The 20,063-nt window shown below is 42.0% G+C and overlaps 1 non-coding gene across 1 annotated transcript; it reads left to right on the top strand.

Annotated features, from left to right (window-relative positions):
• The first annotated feature begins 1,323 nt into the window (after positions 1-1,323).
• On the top strand, positions 1,324-1,430 carry LOC113896769. Its single transcript, XR_003512127.1, has one exon. It is a non-coding gene; the product is annotated as a U6 spliceosomal RNA (small nuclear RNA).
• The last annotated feature ends 18,633 nt before the right edge of the window (positions 1,431-20,063 follow it).

Here is a 20,063-nt window from a genome sequence, read left to right on the forward strand (position 1 = left end):
AGCCCCACAATTATTTTTATCTGCACTTACTTGGTCAAAACAACAAATACATTATAAATATTAAAAAAATTTGGTAAGTACAAAACACAAGAAGTAAAGTTTTTATCTAATATTTTGATGTTTTTACACTTTTTTATAGTTGATTTACAATGTTGCGTTAGTTTCAGGTATACAGCCAAGTGACTCGGTAATACATATACACATATCCACTCTTTTTCAGGATTTCCCTGATGGCTCAGTGGTAAAGAATCCACCTGCCAATGCAGGAGACACCGGTTCGATCCCTGGGTTGGAAACATACCCTGGAGAAGGAAATGGCAACCCACTTCAGTATTCTTACTTGGGAAATCCCATGGGCAGAGGAGCCTGGCTAGCTAGAGTCCATGGGGTTGCAACGAGTCGGACATAACTTAGCAACTGAACAACAACAGAATATTGAGTGGCGTTCCCAATGATCTTCTATTTCTTAAGCCAGTTACAACAGTCAAACATTTTCTAAATAATATACTTTTTAAAACATTATTTATTTTAGTTCCCACCTTGTGTTAGTAGAAGTCCAGAGCCCCTTTTGTCTCTTTCCTCCAGAGACATAGCCATGCACCACTAAGCCACTATCTGCTCCCATCTCCCCCAGTTCATCACCTGTGTCACCTTCTGACTCAACCCTTACATGTTCCTGCAAACCATCACATTCCTATTTGGTGAGAGCTACCATGATGGCTTCCAGGTGGCTCAGTGGTAAAGAATCTGCCTGCCAATTCAGGAGACGCAGGTTCGATCCCTCGGACAAGAAGGTCCCCTGGAGGAGGAAATGGCAACCCATTCCAGTATTTTTGCCTGGGAAACCCCATGGACAGAGGAGCCTAGCATGCTACAGTATATGGGGTCGCAAAGAGTAGGACACGACTGAGCATGCAAGCATGTACCTTGAGGTGTACTGATCCCTGTGTTCTGGGTTGAGCTCTGATTGTCAGTGTGGCCTGGAAAGGGCAGACCTGTCTTGCTCTAGGAAACCCCTGCCTAATTTTCCAGCTTTATCCCTCATCCTTTTATTCTGCAGGAAGTAGTGAAGAACATGGATACTGAAGTCAGAAATTAGTTCAAACTCTGGTGCTGCCAAGCACTCATTGAGAAACCTTGACCAACTTATTTAATCTCTCTGTACCTCAGCTTCCCCAAAATGTAAAATGGCCATAATCAAATGGTAATTAGACTTATTGTAGTGATCATTTTGCAATGGATATAAATGTTGAACCATTATGTTGTACACCTGAAAATAATACATGTATGTCAACTATATTTCCATTTTTAAAATGTTCTTAAGTGCTCGCTTCGGCAGCACATATACTAAAATTGGAACGATACAGAGAAGATTAGCACGGCCCCTGCGCAAGGATGACACGCAAATTCGTGAAGCGTTCCATATTTTTGAGACACTGATGTATAGAACAGTCTTATGGACTCTGTGGGAGAGGGAGAGGGTGGGAAGATTTGGGAGAATGACATTGAAACATGTAAAATGTCATGTAAGAAATGAGATGCCAGTCCAGGTTCGATGCACGATACTGGATGCTTGGGGCTAGTGCACTGGGACGACCCAGAGGGATGGTATGGGGAGGGAGGAGGGAGGAGGGTTCAGGATGGGGAACACATGTATACCTGTGGCGGATTCATTTTGATATTTGGCAAAACTAATACAATTATGTAAAGTTTAAAAATAAAATAAAATTTTAAAAAAATGTTCTTAATACCAGTTTTTACCTCACAGGGCTATTAGAATTAAATGGGATAATCCACTTAAAATGTTTAAGGGGGTAAGTGGGAGGTTCACTAGGGAAGAGACATACCTATGGCTGATTCATTGCTTTGGCCACCTGATGCGAAGAGCTGATTCATTGGAAAAGACCCTGATGCTGGAAAAGATTGAAGGCAAGAGGAGAAGGGCAGGCAGAGGATGAGACTGTTGGTTGTCATCACCAACTCGACGGAAATGAGTTTGAGCAAATTCAGGGAGATAGTGAAGGACAGAAAAGTCAGGCATGCGGAAGTTCATGGAGTCACACAGAGTTGGACACAACTGAGCAATTGAACAACAATGGCTAATTAATATTGATATATGGCAGACACCAACACAATATAAATGTAAAATAGTTATCCTGAAAAGGGAAAGTGAAGTCCCTCAGTCGTATTTGACTCCCAGGGACCCCATGAACCGCAGCCCACCAGGCTCCTCCGTCCATGGGATTTTCCAGGCAAGAGTAATGGAGTGGGGTGCCATTGCCTTCTCCAACCAGTTAAAAGTAAATAAACCTAAATAAAATAAAGTGCTTAAGAGAGTGAGAGGAGGTTCAAGACAGAGGGGATATATATACATATAGCTGATTCACTTTATTACACAGCAGAAATTAATATATCATAAAACAATTATACTCCAATAAAAAGTAAAGACATAATACCAACAAAAAAAAAATTTGTTTTAATTTTTAAATTAAGTGCTTAAGAGAGTATCTGGCACACAGTGAGTACTCCTAAACAGACAACACGGATTTTGACCTGTGTAATTAGAAGTTTTATAAAGAATGAGTAAGGTGTAAATGGATGGATGGAGAAAACTTACTCAGTGGAGACAAAGCAGGTCATAAAAGGTTGCCTTAAAGAAGCTGACTTCTTTATCGTCTGAGCCACCAGGGAAGCTCTGTCACTGACATTTGAACATAAGTCAGTTAGGTAAGAACCTACTGCATAGCATAGGGAAACATACTCAATATTTTGTGGTAACCTAGGTAAGAGAAAGGAGAGTGGGGACAAACGTTCCAGAAAAGGGGAACAGCCTGGGGAAAGGTTCTGAGACAAGGGAGAATGCATATGGTACAATTGGAAAGCTGAAAAAACAGTTTTAGGATGGTGGCAGATGAGACTAAGTAGGCGGCCAGGGACCCAGTGTTGCAGATCAGATTTCTGTCTGATGTGGTCCAGATACTTCCTCTCTTATAATTCATTTGAGAGCCCCCCTCCTTTCTTCTGCACATTCTTCATTGTCTCCTCAGACTGATCTCTGTTATAAAGTTGATTTCTTACATCAAGAATCTCATTAACACTGATGAACAATTCTGCAAACTGCCAGTACACTTGAGGGCTCAACTATTGTCAACAGGTGCCTTGAATCCCTGCAGAACACTAGAGGGCCTGGCCTACAAAAGACACATGAGAGGATGCTCAAAATCTCTAATTATTAGAGATTAGATCAAAACCATAATGGGATATCACCTCACACCAGTCAGAAAGGCCATGATCAAAAAGTCTACAAATAATAAATGTTGGAGAAGGTGTGGAGAAAAAATAAACCCTCCTACAGTATTGGTGGAAATGTAAACTGGTACAGCCACTATGGAGAACAGTATGGAGATTCCTTTAAAAACTAGGAATAAACCTACCATATAACCCAGCAATACCGCTACAGGGCATATATCCAGAGGAAACCATAATTCAAAAAGATACATGCACCCCAATGTTCATCACAGCATTTAGATTACTTCCATGGAAGCAATCTAAATGTCCAACAGATGAATGGATAAAGATGTGGCCTTTTTATACAATGGAATATTACTCAGTCATAAAAACAGAGTTAAATAATGTCATTTGCAGCAACATGGATGGAACTAGAGATTATCACACTAAGTGAAGTAAGCCAGACAGAATAAGACAAATATCATATGATATTGCTTATGGGATTCTTTTTTAAAAGGGGGGGTGCAAATGAACTTATTTATAAAACAGAAGTAGGGTTACATGTGTAGAAGACAAACTTAAGGTTACCAGTGGATAAGGGGGAGTATAGATTGGGAAATTGGGATTGACATATACACACTACTCTATGTATTTAAAATAGAAAACCAACAAGGACCTACTGTGTAGCACAGGGAAGTATACTCAATATTTTGTCATAACCTATAAGGGAATAGTGGAGTAGGAAATGGCAACCCACTCCAGTATTCTTGCCTGAAGAATTCCATGGACAGAGGAGCCTGGCAGGCTACAATCCATAGGGTCTCAAAGCGTCTGACACGACTGAAGTGACTTCGCACACACATAAGGGAATAGAATCTGAAAAGGAATATATACAGCAAAGCTGAATTACTTTGCTGCACACTTGAAACTAACACAACATTGTAAATTGAGGAAAGTCTTCACTGGGTTTGACTTGGGTGGTCTTGGAGATACTTACCTTTCTGAGTTCTGACACTATGTCCTGCAGCAGCTGGAGGCTGAGATGGGCAGATCCTATGCCATTCCACTTGGAGGAGTCACTTTGGGACAGAAATCTGCAGGACTGACTTTTGCCTCTCTTCATTCACATCTTGGACTACTGTCCCATCACCCTTCCAGTCCCAGGGCCTCTTGTCTCCATTGATTCTGTACTAAGCCACCCTTTCTCATGATCATCCCCATCCCACATCTCTGCCTGGAAGATCCCCATGTAAGCATGTCTCTTCCTCAAGGAAGTCTTCCTAGTTATCAGTTGGTCTCAGATACCCATGCTTCTCTCCTCCACCATACTTATTTCAGCTTCTGATTATGTATTCATTAGTGTGATTGTTTTGCTAATGACTGTCTCCACCCAATAAATGTAAGGTCCATGACAGCGTGGATTATATCTAATTTTTCTCCATTATATTTACTATACCTGGAATATAGTAGGCAGTTAATAAACGTAGCAGAAAGAGAAAAGAAAGGAAGAATAGAGGGAGGGAAGGAGGCAAGGAGAAAAGAAAGAAGAAAAAAAAAAGGAAGGAATGGAAGGAGGCAGAGAGGGAGGAAGTCTTATCTAAAAATGGTCCCCCTAGTATGGAAAAAAACATTCTTTGTGTAACACCATTAAACATCCTATTTAAAACATCTTCACAGTTCCATTATAATCCCTTCTCCAGCAGCAATTTCCCACCCAGGCACCCTTTCACATTCCTGCTGGAATTCTCTCTCACTCATTAGCTCCTGTCTCTTTCCTCACCCATTTCTGAACACAAAAACCTGTTTATGACTCTTCATTGCAAGAGTAACCACAATTGCCATTTCTGCTTGTTCATGGCACTAACACATGATAATTATCCTTTTTATCTTCATCTCATGCCTCATTAATAGCACAATAGCCATCACTTATTGCTATTAAGCCATTGCTTCTCACAGTGGTGTGAACCTGGTCCCTTCCCAGAAGAGTCAGCTGAGGTTATTGATAGTATCAGTTTATGGTCACCTCTTTCCCTTCTTTTCTCCTCCACCCTTATCATGAAAAAGACATAAGAGTACACACACCACTTGGCTTCTAAAACAAACCAACTGACCAGAGCTAATATCCTTGTGCAGAATGAAGAGGCAGGTGTACTGGGGTTGTGGCAGGGGCTTTTCCGAGTCTCGCAACTAGCTAGTGGAGATCAGTAAGTCTTCAGCTGCCGTCCAGGTCACAGATGTTGGTCATCTCAACTAGGAAGTGATGTTGGAGAGAAACAGATGAATTCAAAAAGTATTGGTGAAGTAAAATAGAGTGCTTTCTGAATAATGGACCAAGGGATGGAACCCAGGTCTAATGCATTGGCAGATGGATTCTTTACCATCTGAGCAATCAAGGAAGCCCAAATAACGGACACCATATCATATATTAACACACAAACATGGAATCTAGAAAAATGGTACTGATGAACCTATTTGCAGGGCAGGAATAAAGCTGTACATTTATAGAATGGCCATGTAGACATGGTGAGGGAAGGGGGCGGGTGGGACAAACTGTGAGAGGAGCACTGGCACCCATACATTACTGTTGTAAAACAGCTAGTCAGAAGCCGCTGTATACCACAGGGAGCTGAGCCCGGTGCTCTGTGGCAACATAGAGGGGTGGGATGGAGGTGCGAGAGAGACTTCAGAGAGAGGGGGATATACGTATACATACAGCTGATTCGCTTCATTGCACAGCAGAAACTAACACAACATTGTAAAGCAATTATACTCCAGTGAAAAATTAATTAAAATTTTAAACAAATAAATAGTAGACACTTTTCTAAGTGCCTTGGGTATGTTAAACCCTCACAACACACAAGTAAGGTGGGCATTTTCACCTCTTATTCACAGACAAGGGCATAGAACCACCAAGAGGTTACATAATTCAAGTCACTGGGGTCAATATCCAACCCAGGCAGTTTGATTCCAAAGCCTACATCTTTTACCATTATGCTATATATCTTCCTGCTAAATTATCTGCTTGCTAGAGAGTTTGCTAGCAATCTTCTGCTTGCTAGAAGATTCCCTACATATATGCATCTCTTCCTTCCACATCCCTTTACACACACATGCACACACTCACATACACATACACCCACATCTACAGCAGACTGGTAGGAATGGGGAAAATTGAGATATGTAGATGTCCAAGGAGTGGGCCAGGTCAGAGAATGTGGCCATGCTGAATGGAGGCATTCACTCAAGTTCAGAGAGAGAACTTCATTGGTTGTCAGACCTGCTTTAGGTCACACTGAGAAGCTTGTGTGTGTGTTAGTCATTCAGTCATGTCCGACTCTTTGCAACCCCGTGGACTGTAGCCTGCCAGGCTCCTTTGTCTATGAGATTCCCCAGGCAAGAATACTGGAATGGGTTGCCAGTTCCTTCTCCAGGGAATCTTCCTGACCTAGGGATTGAACCTGGGTCTCCCACATTGCAGGCAGATTCTTTACCATCTGAGTTACCAGGGAACTGAAAAAAAGTCTGAGAAGCTTGGGTTAACCCATTTATTCTGCTGAGCTCCTTAAACTGGATCTTTCCTCTTTGGTTTCTTTTTCATTGTTCTGGTGCTTGGACTATGAAGGAAGAAAAATAAGAGGACTCATCCTGATACCTTGTTTATATGTTGTTGTTGTTTAGTCGCTCAATCATGTCCAACTCTTTTGTGACCTCATGGACAGACTATAGCCCCCCAGGTTCCTCTGTCCATAGGGTTTCCCAGGCAAGAATCCTAGAGTGAGTTGCCATTTCCTTCTCCAGGGATCTTCCCCATCCAGGGATTGAACCCACATCTCCTGCATTGGGAGCTGGATTCTTTACTGCTGAGCCATGTGGGAAGTCCACCTTGTTTATATACCAACATAATAAATTGTATGTGTTTACACTGTTGGTGGGAATGCAAACTAGTACAGCCACTATGGAGAACAGTGTGGAGATTCCTTAAAAAACTGGAAATAGAACTGCCTTATGATCCAGCAATCCCACTGCTGGGCATACACACTGAGGAAACCAGAAGGGAAAGAGACACGTGTACCCCAATGTTCATCGCAGCACTGTTTATAATAGCCAGGACATGAAAGCAACCTAGATGCCCATCAGCAGATGAATGGATAAGAAAGCTGTGGTACATATACACAATGGAGTATTACTCAGCCATTAAAAAGAATACATTTGAATCAGTTCTAATGAGGTGGACGAAACTGGAGCCTATTATACAGAGTGAAGTAATCCAGAAGGAAAAACACCAATACAGTATACTAACGCATATATATGGAATTTAGAAAGATGGTAACAATAACCCTGTGTACGAGACAGCAAAAGAGACACTGGTGTATAGATCAGTCTTATGGACTCTGTGGGAGAGGGAGAGGGTGGGAAGATTTGGGAGAATGGCATTGAAACATGTAAAATATCATGTATGAAACGAGATGCCAGTCCAGGTTCGATGCACGATACTGGATGCTTGGGGCTAGTGCACTGGGACGACCCAGAGGGAGGGTATGGGGAGGGAGGAGGGAGGAGGGTTCAGGATGGGGAACACATGTATACCTGTGGTGGATTCATTTTGATATTTGGCAAAACTAATACAATTATGTAAAGTTTAAAAATAAAATAAAATTTTAAAAAAATAAATAAATTTTATGTGTTTACAACCATTTATGCATAAGATTTGCCTACAATACCAATAGATATGTTAATTGTGTTATTTTTGCTAGTTAATAATTTTAATAAAATTTGCTGGTTTTCTAGTGAAAAAATAAGAGGACTCGGGACTCCGAAACAGCTGTCCTCAGAGTTCAGCTGTACTGCTGTTGAGCCAACTTACTTTTCTTTTTTTGGAGGGGGGAGGGATTATTATAGTAATTTATCATTATTTAGTATGCAGAGGAATTTTGGAGGGTATATTTTTTCTCTTTATAATTTATTTTAGTTGGAGGATAATTATTTACACTATTATGATGGTTTTTGCCATACACCAATATGAATTGACCATAGGAATACAGGTGTCCCCTCTTCCATTCACCCCATCTCTCCAGGTTGTCACAGAGCAGCGGCTTTGGGTGCCCTGCATCACACATGAAACTTGCACTGGTTATCTGTTTTACATATGGTAATGTATATGTTTTAATGCTATTCTGTCAAATCATCCCACCCTCTCCTTCTCCCACTGAGTTTTCTGAACCTCAGTTTTCTCCGAGCTATGTCACAGTTGTCAGCATTTGAGTTCCCATTGTTCAAATGTGCCTGAGAACAGACAGCTGCAGAACTCTGCTCCCCACTGTATTGCAAAACTTGCACAACTCTGATACCAGTGCCTGAGGCACATGGGTGTATTTCACGACTGTATCGACAGAATCCTGTCTGACAAGATATTGTCTCATCTAGTCTTGTCAGGCACTCATGGTTTGTTTACCCCCAAGGGAGACTGAGATGATGAGAGTGGCCAAGTCTTTGAGCAACACCACCTCCTTTCATCATGAAGACTTCTTACGGCCGCAGCTCTCGACACAGGCAGAGGGGACCCCAGAGATGAGGACCTGAAGCCCAAAGGGAATCATGGATTGATGTCACAGATGAGAAGAGAGGCACGGGCAGACAAGGGGCTCTGTTGCTGCAAAGGCAAATTCATAGATGTGCCCCAGGGGTGAGTACGAGCTCTCTGGGTACATGGCCATTCTCTGGCCATGTGTGAAGGCAGAGCACAGCCACCATGCCTGTGGACTCACAGAAACATATTGTCAAAGGAGCACATGAGAGTTCAATGAACCATCTCCCCTCACTTTTTTGCAAAACAGTCTGAGAGACTGGGCAGCCTGGGGACTGGGTGTCCTCACACAACATCTGCCTGAGAAATAAGTCCATTTCAGGCCTGAGAAGCCATTGCCATCACTGTGAATAATGTCAACCCACATCTAAACACCAATCTTGTACTGACTGTGGTTTTACCAGTAGTCATTTATGAATGTGAGAGTTGGACCATACAGAAGGCTGAGCACCGAAGAATTAATGCTTTCAAATTGTAGTCTTAGAGAAGACTCTGAGAGTCCTTAAAGGGATCAAATCAGTCAATCCTAAAGGAAATCAACTCTAAATAGTTATTGAAAGGACTGATGCTGAAGCTGAAATTCCAATATTTTGGCCACATGATACGAAGAGCCAACTCATTAGGAAAGACCCTGATGCTGGGAAAGATTAAAAGCAGGAGGAGAAGAGGGTGGCAGAGGATGAGATGGTTGGATGGCATCACAAGTCAATGGACATGAGTTTGAGCAAACTCCGGGAGACAGTGAAGGACAGGGAAGCCTGGCATGCTGCAGGCCACGGAGTCACAAAGAGTCAGACATGTCTTAGCTACTGAACAACACAACATGGAAAAAGGCGGTGGTTTTTAAGCTCTGATACATGTCCGAGTCACCTGGGACTTTTAAAATCCCTGCAGCAACATACAGTTTGTGACATTTTGTGTCTGACCCCTTTTACTTGAACTTGATGATTTTAAGATCCATCTATATTGTTGCATATTGTTGTTGCTGTTCAGTCGCTAAGTCTGTTGTGTCTGTCAGAACTTTATTCTTTGTGTCTGAATAATATCTGTGGTATGGATATGCCACATTTTGTTTACGCACTCATCTATTGATAGACATTTGTGTTGCTTCCACCCTTTGGCTATTGCTGAGTAAGAATGGGCAATTTTTTTAACTAACTTTATTTTTTAATATTTATAAATTGCTCACTTGACTGCATCAGGTCTTGGTCGCCACACACAGGATCTTTGCTGCATCATGTGGCATCTTTCATTGTGGCACTCGGTCTCCAGAGCTCTCGGGCTTCAGTGGTTGCAGCTCACAGGCTTAGCAGCTCCTTGGCACATGAGATCTTAGCTTCCTGACCAGGGATTGAACCCACATCCCTTCTATTGCAAAGTGGATTTTTAACCCCTGTGCCACCAGGGAAGTCCCAAGAATAGGCAAATGTTTAGAGGCAGAATTAATCCAGAGTTCTAGTTGCAAGTTCTGGGAGAAAGGGAAAATATACTACCTAACCAGTATAGGGTTTCCTTTTGGGATGATGAAAATTTTCTGGAATAGATAGGAGAGATTGTGACACAACATTGAGAATGCAGTCAATATTACTAAGTTGTATTCTTTAGAATGATTACAGTGGGAAATTTTGGTATTTATGGTTTGATGATGAAGATGTTCTTTGCTCAGTTATATCCAACTCTTTGCGACCCCATGGACTATAACCTGCCAGGCTCCTCTGCCCAAGGAATTCTCCAGGCAAGAATACTGGGGTGGGTAGCCATTCCCTTCTCCAGAGGATCTTCCCAACGCAGGGATCAAACCAGGGTCTCCTGCACTGCAGGCAGATTCTTTACCATCTGAGCCACCAGGGAAGCCCTATTTATGGCTTAAGTCCCATTAAATCAGTTGGGCCACAACTGAACCAGGACTCTGGGTTTGGGAGCCATGCTTTAATTTTTTTTTTTGCTTTAATTTTTTTCCTTTTTGTGTTTATTTCTTTTTTTATTTTTGAATTTATTTATTTTTTAACTGAAAGACAATTGCTTTACAGAACTGTGTTGGATTCTGCCAAACATCAATATGAATCAGCCATAGGTATACATATGTCCCCTCCCTCTTTGAACCTCCCTCCCATCTCCCTCCCCACCCAACCCTTCTGGATCATTGCAGAGCCCTGGTTTGAGTACTTTTTAAAATTCCCTCAGTGACTCCAAGGTATAGCAAGTTCGAGAACCACTAATGTTAGGAAAGGAGGGAGGACTATGAGAATTAAACATCCACACTTCCCAGGACTTATTAAGTGCCATCTCCTCCAAGACCCACCCATACTCTCACCACTTCAGTCATTTCCTGTCACCTATCTGGCCTATTTCCATTTTAAATGCATGTCACCATTGAATTACGTTGTTCATTTGTTTGTTCACTTTTTATTTGTCCCTTCCCACAAAACCAATGGTGTTCAACCTTACAATGCATTTGAATCATCTGGGACCCTATTTTTTTTAATAAATACTTTTTTTTCAGGGCAGAAATTGAGAGGTAGACATAGAGAAAAGACATGTGGACACAAGGGGGTTGGGAGGCTCGCATGAATTGAGAGAGTACATATATACCCTACCATGTGTAAAATGGATAGCTAGTGGGAAGCTGCTGTATAGCACAGGGAGCTCATCTCAGTGTTCTGTGTTGACCTAGAGAGTTGGTATGGAGCGGAGAGGAGGGAGGCTCAAGAGGGAGATGGTATATGTATACTTATAGCTGATTCATTTTGTCATACAACAGAAACTAATACAACATTGTGAAGCAATTATATGCCAATAAAAAAAAAGGAGGGGGGAGCACTTCCTTGATGGCTCAGTGGTAAAGAATGCATGTGTCAGTGCAGGAGACACAGGAGATGTGAGAAGGAAATGGCAACCCACTCCAGTATTCTTGCCTGAAAAATCTCATGGACAGAGGAGTCTGGCGAACTATACAGTCCATAGGGTCACAAAGAGTCAGACACAACTGAGCATGTATGCAATAATAAATATAATTCATCAACTTTATTAATTGATTAATTAACAGTTGCTCTAATCCATGCTGACTCATCCTTTTCTGCCTTATGATTCCAGTTCTTACTGCACTAAGATTTCTTAAGCCCCGATTCCACCCCCAAGTCCTGTGTTAGACTTTTTATACTATGGTCTTGATGAGGGAGGTGGTATTATTCCCAGTTTATATCTATAGGGTTAGGGAGCACTAGTATCAATGCTGACAAGACCAGGCTCCCAGTTTGCAGAGCTTTAATGGAGGCTTTCCATGAGGCTGGCTGGGCGCTGAGTAAACAAGTGTGCCTCACCTTCTCACCAGCCACCAGTCCTTTGGGAAAAATAGATGTCAAGTCAGCATAATCAGAGCAGTGTCACTGCCCGGTAGAAGTGCAGGGAGCCCTGGAAACTGGGATCTGATCTGGTTCAGGGAGGGTTCAGAGACGGCTTCCTGCAGAAGCTTCACTTCCCCTGACATCCAACTGATCTTTTAACAACCAAGAGTAATTAAATCATCCCCCAGCTTAGAATCCCTCGGTGGCTTCCCATTGCCTATTGAATAGGGGACCAAATCATTTTGCTTTGCCCGGGACTTTTCCAGGTTTTTAGCACTTAAATCCCTGCACCCCAGGAAATCCATCACTCTTCATTCAAATGGGCCAAGAGGCACATGGAAAGGTGTTCAACATCGCAAATTATTAGACAGATGCAAATCAAAACTATAAGGAGATACCACGTCACACCAGTCAAAATGGCTATCATTTAAAAATCCATGAACTATAAATGCTAGAGAGGGTGTGAAGAGAAGGAAACCTTCCTACACTGATGGTGGGAATGTAAATTGGTACAGCCACGATGGAGAACGGTGTGGAGATTCCTTAAAAAACTAAAACTACAGCTAGCATATGATCTGGCAAACCCACTCCTGGGCACATATCCAGAAAAAACATGGTCCAAAATGCATTTCAGTGTTCACTGCAGCACTCTTTACAGTAGCCAGGACATGGCAGCAACCTAAATGTCCATCGACAGAGGAATGGATAAAGAAGATGTGGTATATATATATACACCAGAATATTACTCAGCCATAAAAAGGAACAAAATTGTGTCACTGGTTGAGATGTGGATGGACCTAGAGACTGTCATACTGAATTAAGTAAGTCAGATAAGAAAGAGAAATATATTCCTTATATGGAATCTGAAAAGAAATGATACAAATGAACTTTATTTACAAAACAGAAACATACTCACAGACTTAGAGAATGACTTTATGGTTACCAGGGAGAAGGGTGGGAGGGAAGGGTAGTTAGGGAGTTTGGGATGGACAGGTACATACTGCTATGTTTTAAATGGATAACCAACAAGGACCTACTGTAGAGCACAGGGAACTCTGCTCAATGTTACGTGGCAGCCTGGATGGGAGGGGGGTTTGAGGGAGAATGGATACTCATATATAGGTTGGCTGAGTCACTCTGCTGTGCACCTAAAACTATGACAACATTGTTAATCAGCTATACTCCAATTTAAAGTTAAAAATTAAATTTAAAAAAAAAATCAGTCAAACAAACCAGAATGAATTTTCTCCCTATGATCCAACCAAATCCAGACTCCTTAAGAAGTTTCAAATCCCTTTATGATCTCATCCCCTCCTAGAAAGTTAAGTCCCTCAGTCATGTCTGACTCTTTGCAACCCTGTGGACTGTAGCCCACCAGGCTTCTCCATCCATGGGATTCTCCAGGCAAGAATACTGGAGTGGGTTGCCATTTCCTTCTCCAGGGGATCTTCCCGACCCAGGGATCGAACCCAGGTCTCCCGCATTGCAGGTAGATGCTTTAACCTCTGAGCCACCAGGGAATCCCCTCCTAGACGCAGTTCTTAATACCTGTACTCTCACCTAGACTCACCTCTCACCACCTGAACTCACCGCCAGCATGCATGTGCATGTTAAGTCACTTCACTGTCACTGAAGTCACTCAGTCTTGTCTGACTCTTTGCGACCTCATGAACTGTAGCCTACCAGGCTCCTCCATCCATGGGATTTTCCAGGCAAGAATACTGGAGTGGGTTGTCATTTTCACTTCAGTCACGTCCAATTCTTTACAACCCTATGGACTGTAGCCCAGTAGGCTCCTCTGTCCATGGGATTCTACATACAAGAATATGGAGTGGGTTGTCATACCCTCCTCCAGCGGACCTTCCTGATCCAAGGATCAAACCTGAGTATCTTACATCTCCTGCATTGACAGGCAGGTTTCTGCCACTAACGCCAACCACTTACACTTTATTCTCTAGTCCCACGGAAGTAGGCATGGTACCCTGAAGCCGCTGATATCTCTCCTTCACCTCTGCTATTGCCCATACTGAGATCTCTCTGCAATAACTGCCTCCCCTAAATGCCCACCTGGAAAGCACCTTCTCATTCCTCAGGCCTCCTGTGAAATGCTAGCTTCTCTAGGAAGCCAACCTCTAGGAAGCCAACCTGCAACTCTATATAATCTTATGCATCCATTCATCCAAGGAGTCTTTACACCGGGTTGTCTTTCTTTTGGTAATTGTCAGATAACTCTGATTAATATAATTAATCAATACTGCACACAGTGACTGCAGCCATGAAATTAAAAGACACTTACTTCTTGGAAGAAAAGCTATATCAAACCTAGACAGCATATTAAAAAGCAGAGATATCACTTTGCCAACAAAGGTCTGTATAGTCAAAGGTATAGTTTTCCCAGTAGTCCTGTACAGATGTGAGAGTTGGATCATAAAGAAGGCTGAGTACCGAAGAATTGATGCTTTCAAATTGTGGTGCTGGAGAAGACTCTTGAGAGTCCCCTGGACTGCAAGGAGATCAATCCAGTCAATCCAAAGTAAATCAACCCTAAATATTCATTGGAAGGACTGATACTGAAGCTGAAGCTCCAATAACTTTGGCCATCTGATGTGAAGGGCTGATTCATTGGAGAAGACCCTGATGCTGGGAAACATTGAGGGTGGATGGAGAAGGGGGCAACAGAGGATGAGTTGGTTGGATGGTATCACTGACTCAGTGGATATGAGTTTGAGCAAACTCCAGAAGATAGTGAATGACTGGGAAGCCTGGCATGCTGCAGTCCATGGGGTCACAAAGAGTTGGACACTACTGAGCGACTGAACAATAGCAACTAGATTAATTAACAGTTACTCCAGCCTGTAGCCTGCAGTGGCACATTTTTCTGTCACACACTGACATTGTAAAAATATGTGTCTCATCGGAGAAGCCAGGACCTTCTGATGTTTTGTCATTGATGGACTGAGGAGAAATTGATGAGGAACCATCTCTGCTGCTCTCCCTTTCAGGAGACAACTGAACACGCCAGAGCCTTCATCCACCCAGCTCTTCCTCCTTTGACCTCCTTTGACTTTGAGTGAAATGTTCAAACATGGTCTCCACGCCAGGGACTAGTCTATCTGGACCCACTTCCTTTTCTGAAGAAAGTTTACCTCAGGAAATGCCCTTTTCCACACTGGAGACCCATGGTTGGAGACTCTTTGGAAAAGGCTCAATCTTGTGCCTAAAGAGGTATGTGCAAGGCTGCTCTGGCAGCGTTACTTGTCATGGTGAAAAACTGGAAACACATGACATGTCCATCAGCAGGATAATGAGTAAACAATTATTGTACACCCATTCTGTAGAATACTGTGCAGCTTATAAAACCAGTGGTGTTGCACAGGCACTGAAATGGCTAAAATGAAAAAAAAAATGGAAAATATCAAGTGTTTTTAAGCACCACCCCCCCTTAGCCTTAAACTTAGTTGTACTTTAAACTCGAAGCCATTACATAGGACAAAATAATAATAGTTTAGTCCTTAAACAAATTCAAGGACTTTAGTTACTCCTCAAGGGCTATAGATAATATTCTCTTTTTTAACTTATTTTGTTTATTTTATTTACCTCTTTGTGCCACAAGGCATGTGGGATCTTAGTTCTTAGTTCCCTGACCAGGGATTGAACCTGTGGCCCTGCAGTGGAACCTCAGAGTCATAATCACTGGACCACAAGGGAAGCCCCCTGAAGCTAATATTCTCAGCCATGTTCTATGAGCGGTTTTGCAGATACTGAAGTCCCCAGCAGGTGAAGGAAGATGACTGCATGATGACCAAATTGTAGCCATGACATAAGCTGCCCCATGTACACAATTCTAAGAACTGGCCTCAGAGAAACAGGAACAAACCCTGCAACTGAAGGTTAACTGTATTTAAAACAATCAAGATGATGCTGATCAGACCACCACACTCCTGATTTCAAGATGACTTTCAGAGCTGACTTGCTGCTCTGCCCCCTCCCTCTGCCAATACACCCCTGCAACTCCCCTTTAGAAGCTCTAGCCCCCTAGCTGTAATTCTGAATTGGTTCTTGGACATGAGTCCACCTTCTCCCCTCGTTGACAGCCTCCAAAATAAAGCAAACTTTCCTTTCCTAACAACACTTGTCCTCAAGTATTGGCTATTTTTTCTTTTTCTTTTAAACATTTTTATTTTCTATTAGTTTTTAGTACTTGAAAATGCAATTAATTTTTGTATCAACCATATATCAAACAACCATATTAAACTCTATAAGAAACTCTTATTGTTTCACTAAAACACAGATTATCTACGTACACAGTATATATAGTCATGTTGTTCAGTCACTAATTTGTGTCTGACTGTGACCCCATGGACTGCAGCACACCAGGTTTTCCTGTCTTCACTATCTCCCAGTTTGCTCAAACTCATGTCCATTGAGTTGGTGATGCCATCTAACCATCTTATCTTCTGTCGCCCCCTCTCCTTCTGCCCTCAATCTTTCCCAACATCAGAGTCTTTTCCAATGAGTCGCCTCTTCACATCAGGTGTCCAAAGTATTGGAGTTGTAGCATCAGTCCTTCTAATTAATATTCAGGGGGTGATTTCCTTTACAAAGTTGTATCATCTCCAAATATAATTTTGTTCCTTTCTTTTTTTTAATTTATTTTTTAATATAAATTTATTTATTTTAATTGGAGGTTAATTACTTTACAATATTGTATTGGTTTTGCCATACATCAACATGAATCTGCCACAGGTATACATGTGTTCCCCATCCCAAACCCCCCCTCCCTCCTCCCTCCCCATACCATCCCTCTGGGTCATCCCAGTGCACCAGCCCCAAGCATCCAGTATCGTGCATCGAGCTTGGACTGGTGATCAAAGTATAGTTGCTTTACAATGTTGTGTTACTTTCTACTGTACAACAAAGTGGATCAGCTATACATATATGTATATCTTCTCTTTTTTGGCTTTCCTTCCTATTTGAGCATCCACTAGATTCCTTGTGTGATACAGTTCTCATTAGTCATCTACTTTATACACAGTAGCAATAGTGTATACATGTCAATCCTAATCTCCCAACTCATCCCTTCTGCCCCTTTCCACCTTGGTATCCACAGGTTTGTTCTCTACATTTGTGTTTCTATTTCTGCTTTGTAAATAAGATCACCTATACCAATTTGCTCAAAATTCTCCAAGCCAGGCTTCAGCAATATGTGAACCGTGAACTTCTTGGTGTTCAAGCTGGGTTTAGAAAAGGCAGAGGAACCAGAGATCAAATTGCCAACATCTGCTGGATCATCGAAAAAGCAAGAGAGTTCCAGAAAATCATCTATTTCTGCTTTATTGACTATACCAATGCTTTGACTGCCTGGATCACAATAAACTGTGGAAAATTCCAAAAGAGATGGGAATACCAGACCACCTGACCTGCCTCTTGAGAAACCTATATGCAGGTCTGGAAGCAACAGTTAGAACTGGACATGGAACAACAGACTGCTTCCAAATAGGAAAAGGAGTACGTCAAGGCTATATATTGTCACCCTGCTTATTTAACTTCTATGCAGAGTACATCATGACAAATGCTGGACTGGAAGAAGCACAAGCTGGAATCAAGATTGCCGGGAGAAATATCAATAACCTCAGATATGCAGATGACACCACCCTTATGGCAGAAAGGGAAGAGGAACTAAAAAGCCTCTTGATGAAAGTGAAAAAGGAGAGTGAAAAAATTGGCTTAAAGCTCAACATTCAGAAAACTAAGATCATGGCATCTGGTCCCATCACTTCATGGGAAATAGATGGGGAAACAGTGGAAACAGTGTCAGACTTTATTTTGTTGGGCTCCAAAATCACTGCAGATGGTGACTGCAGCCATGAAATTAAAAGACGCTTACTCCTTGGAAGGAAAGTTATGACCAACCTAGATAGCATATTGAAAAGCAGAGACATCACTTTGCCAACAAAGGTCCGTCTAGTCAAGGCTATGGTTTTTCCTGTGGTCATGTATGGATGTGAGAGTTGGACTGTGAAGAAGGCTGAGCGCCGAAGAATTGATGCTTTTGAACTGTGGTGTTGGAGAAGACTCTTGAGAGTCCCTTGGACTGCGAGGAGATCCAACCAGTCCATTCTGAAGATCAGCCCTGGGATTTCTTTGGAAGGAATGATGCTAAAGCTGAAACTCCAGTACTTTGGCCACCTCATGCGAAGAGTTGACTCATTGGAAAAGACTCTGATGCTGGGAGGGATTGGGGGCAAAAAGAGAAGGGGACGACAGAGGATGAGATGGCTGGATGGCATCACCAACTCGATGGATGTGAGTCTGAGTGAACTCCGGGAGTTGGTGATGGACAGGGAGGCCTGGTGTGCTGAGATTCATGGGGTCGCAAAGAGTCGGACACGACTGAGCAACTGATCTGATATGATACCAATTTTTTCATATTCCACAGAGTGAAATAAGTCATAAAGAGAAAAACAAATATTGAGTATTGGCTTTTGAGTGGCAAGGAGCTGGACCTGAGTTTGATAACATGTTGTCATGGATTTGGAGTGCTCATGCACTACTGGTGGGAGGATAAAAGTGGTACAACTCTTTGGAAATGGTTTGGTAATAGCTACTAACACTATACATAAGTATTACCTATAATCCAGCACTCCCATTTATAAGCTTATATACAACAGAAAAGTGCATGTATTGGATTGGCCAAAAATGTCCATCAATAACAGACTGGATATATGAGTTGTTGTGGTATATTCACACAATAAAATATTAAAAGGTACATGTCCTCAATGGAAGCAATATTTTACCTCCACAGGGGCAAAAATTGATTTGGGGAAGAAGAAAAAATAAGCAGATGTATATACAATATATATATGAATATAGATGGATAGATAGGGTAAGAATATTTGTGATATTAAATTTCATGGAGGGACAGTTAGGAAATTGTCTAACACAGTTGCTGGGGGGTATAATGAAAAAGGATTGAGAAATAAAGCTGCAAGATTTAAGATCTACAGATACATGCAAAAAAAAAAAAAAAACCTTTTTCATAAAAAAGAATGAAATATTGCTATTTGCAGAAACATGGATGCTATTACATGTTATGAGTATTACAGATTGTAATACTGAGTGAACTGTCAGGCAGAGAAAGACAAATATTTATGATATTACTTACATGTGGATCTAAAAAAGAATACAAATGGATTTATTTACAATACAGACTCACAGAACAAACATATGGTTACCAAAGGGAAAAGGGGAGAGGGATAAATTAAGAGTATGGAATTAACAGATACACACTACTATACATAAAATAGATAACAAGAATTAACTATGTAGCATGGGTAACTATGTGAAGAAAATTGAGTGCCAAAGAACTGATGCTTTTGAACTGTGGTGTTGGAGAAGACTCTTGAGAGTCCCTTGGACTGCAAGGAGATCCAACCAGTCCATCCTAAAGGAGATCAGTCGTGGGTATTCACTGGAAGGACTGATGGTGAAGCTGAAACTCCAATACTTTGGCCACCTCATGTGAAAAGTTGACTCATTGGAAAAGACTCGGGAAGGATTGGGGGCAGGAGGAGAAGGGGACGACAGTGGATGAGATGGCTGGATGGCATCACCGACTCCATGGACATGAGTTTGAGTAAACTCCAGGAGTTGGTGATGGATAGGGAGGCCTGAGAATGTGGTCCACTGGAGAAAGGAATGGCAAACCACTTCAGTATTCTTGCCTTGGGAACCCCATGAACAGTATGAAAAGGCAAAATGGTAGGATACTGAAAGAGAAACTCCCCAGATGAGTAGGTGCCCAGTATGCTACTGGAGATCAGTGGAGAAATAACTCCAGAAAGAATGAAGGGATGGAGCCAAAGCAAAAACAATACCCAGCTGTGGATGTGACTGGTGATAGAAGC

Source organism: Bos indicus x Bos taurus, chromosome 7 (assembly GCF_003369695.1).
Source record: "Bos indicus x Bos taurus breed Angus x Brahman F1 hybrid chromosome 7, Bos_hybrid_MaternalHap_v2.0, whole genome shotgun sequence".
NCBI lineage: Eukaryota > Metazoa > Chordata > Mammalia > Artiodactyla > Bovidae > Bos > Bos indicus x Bos taurus.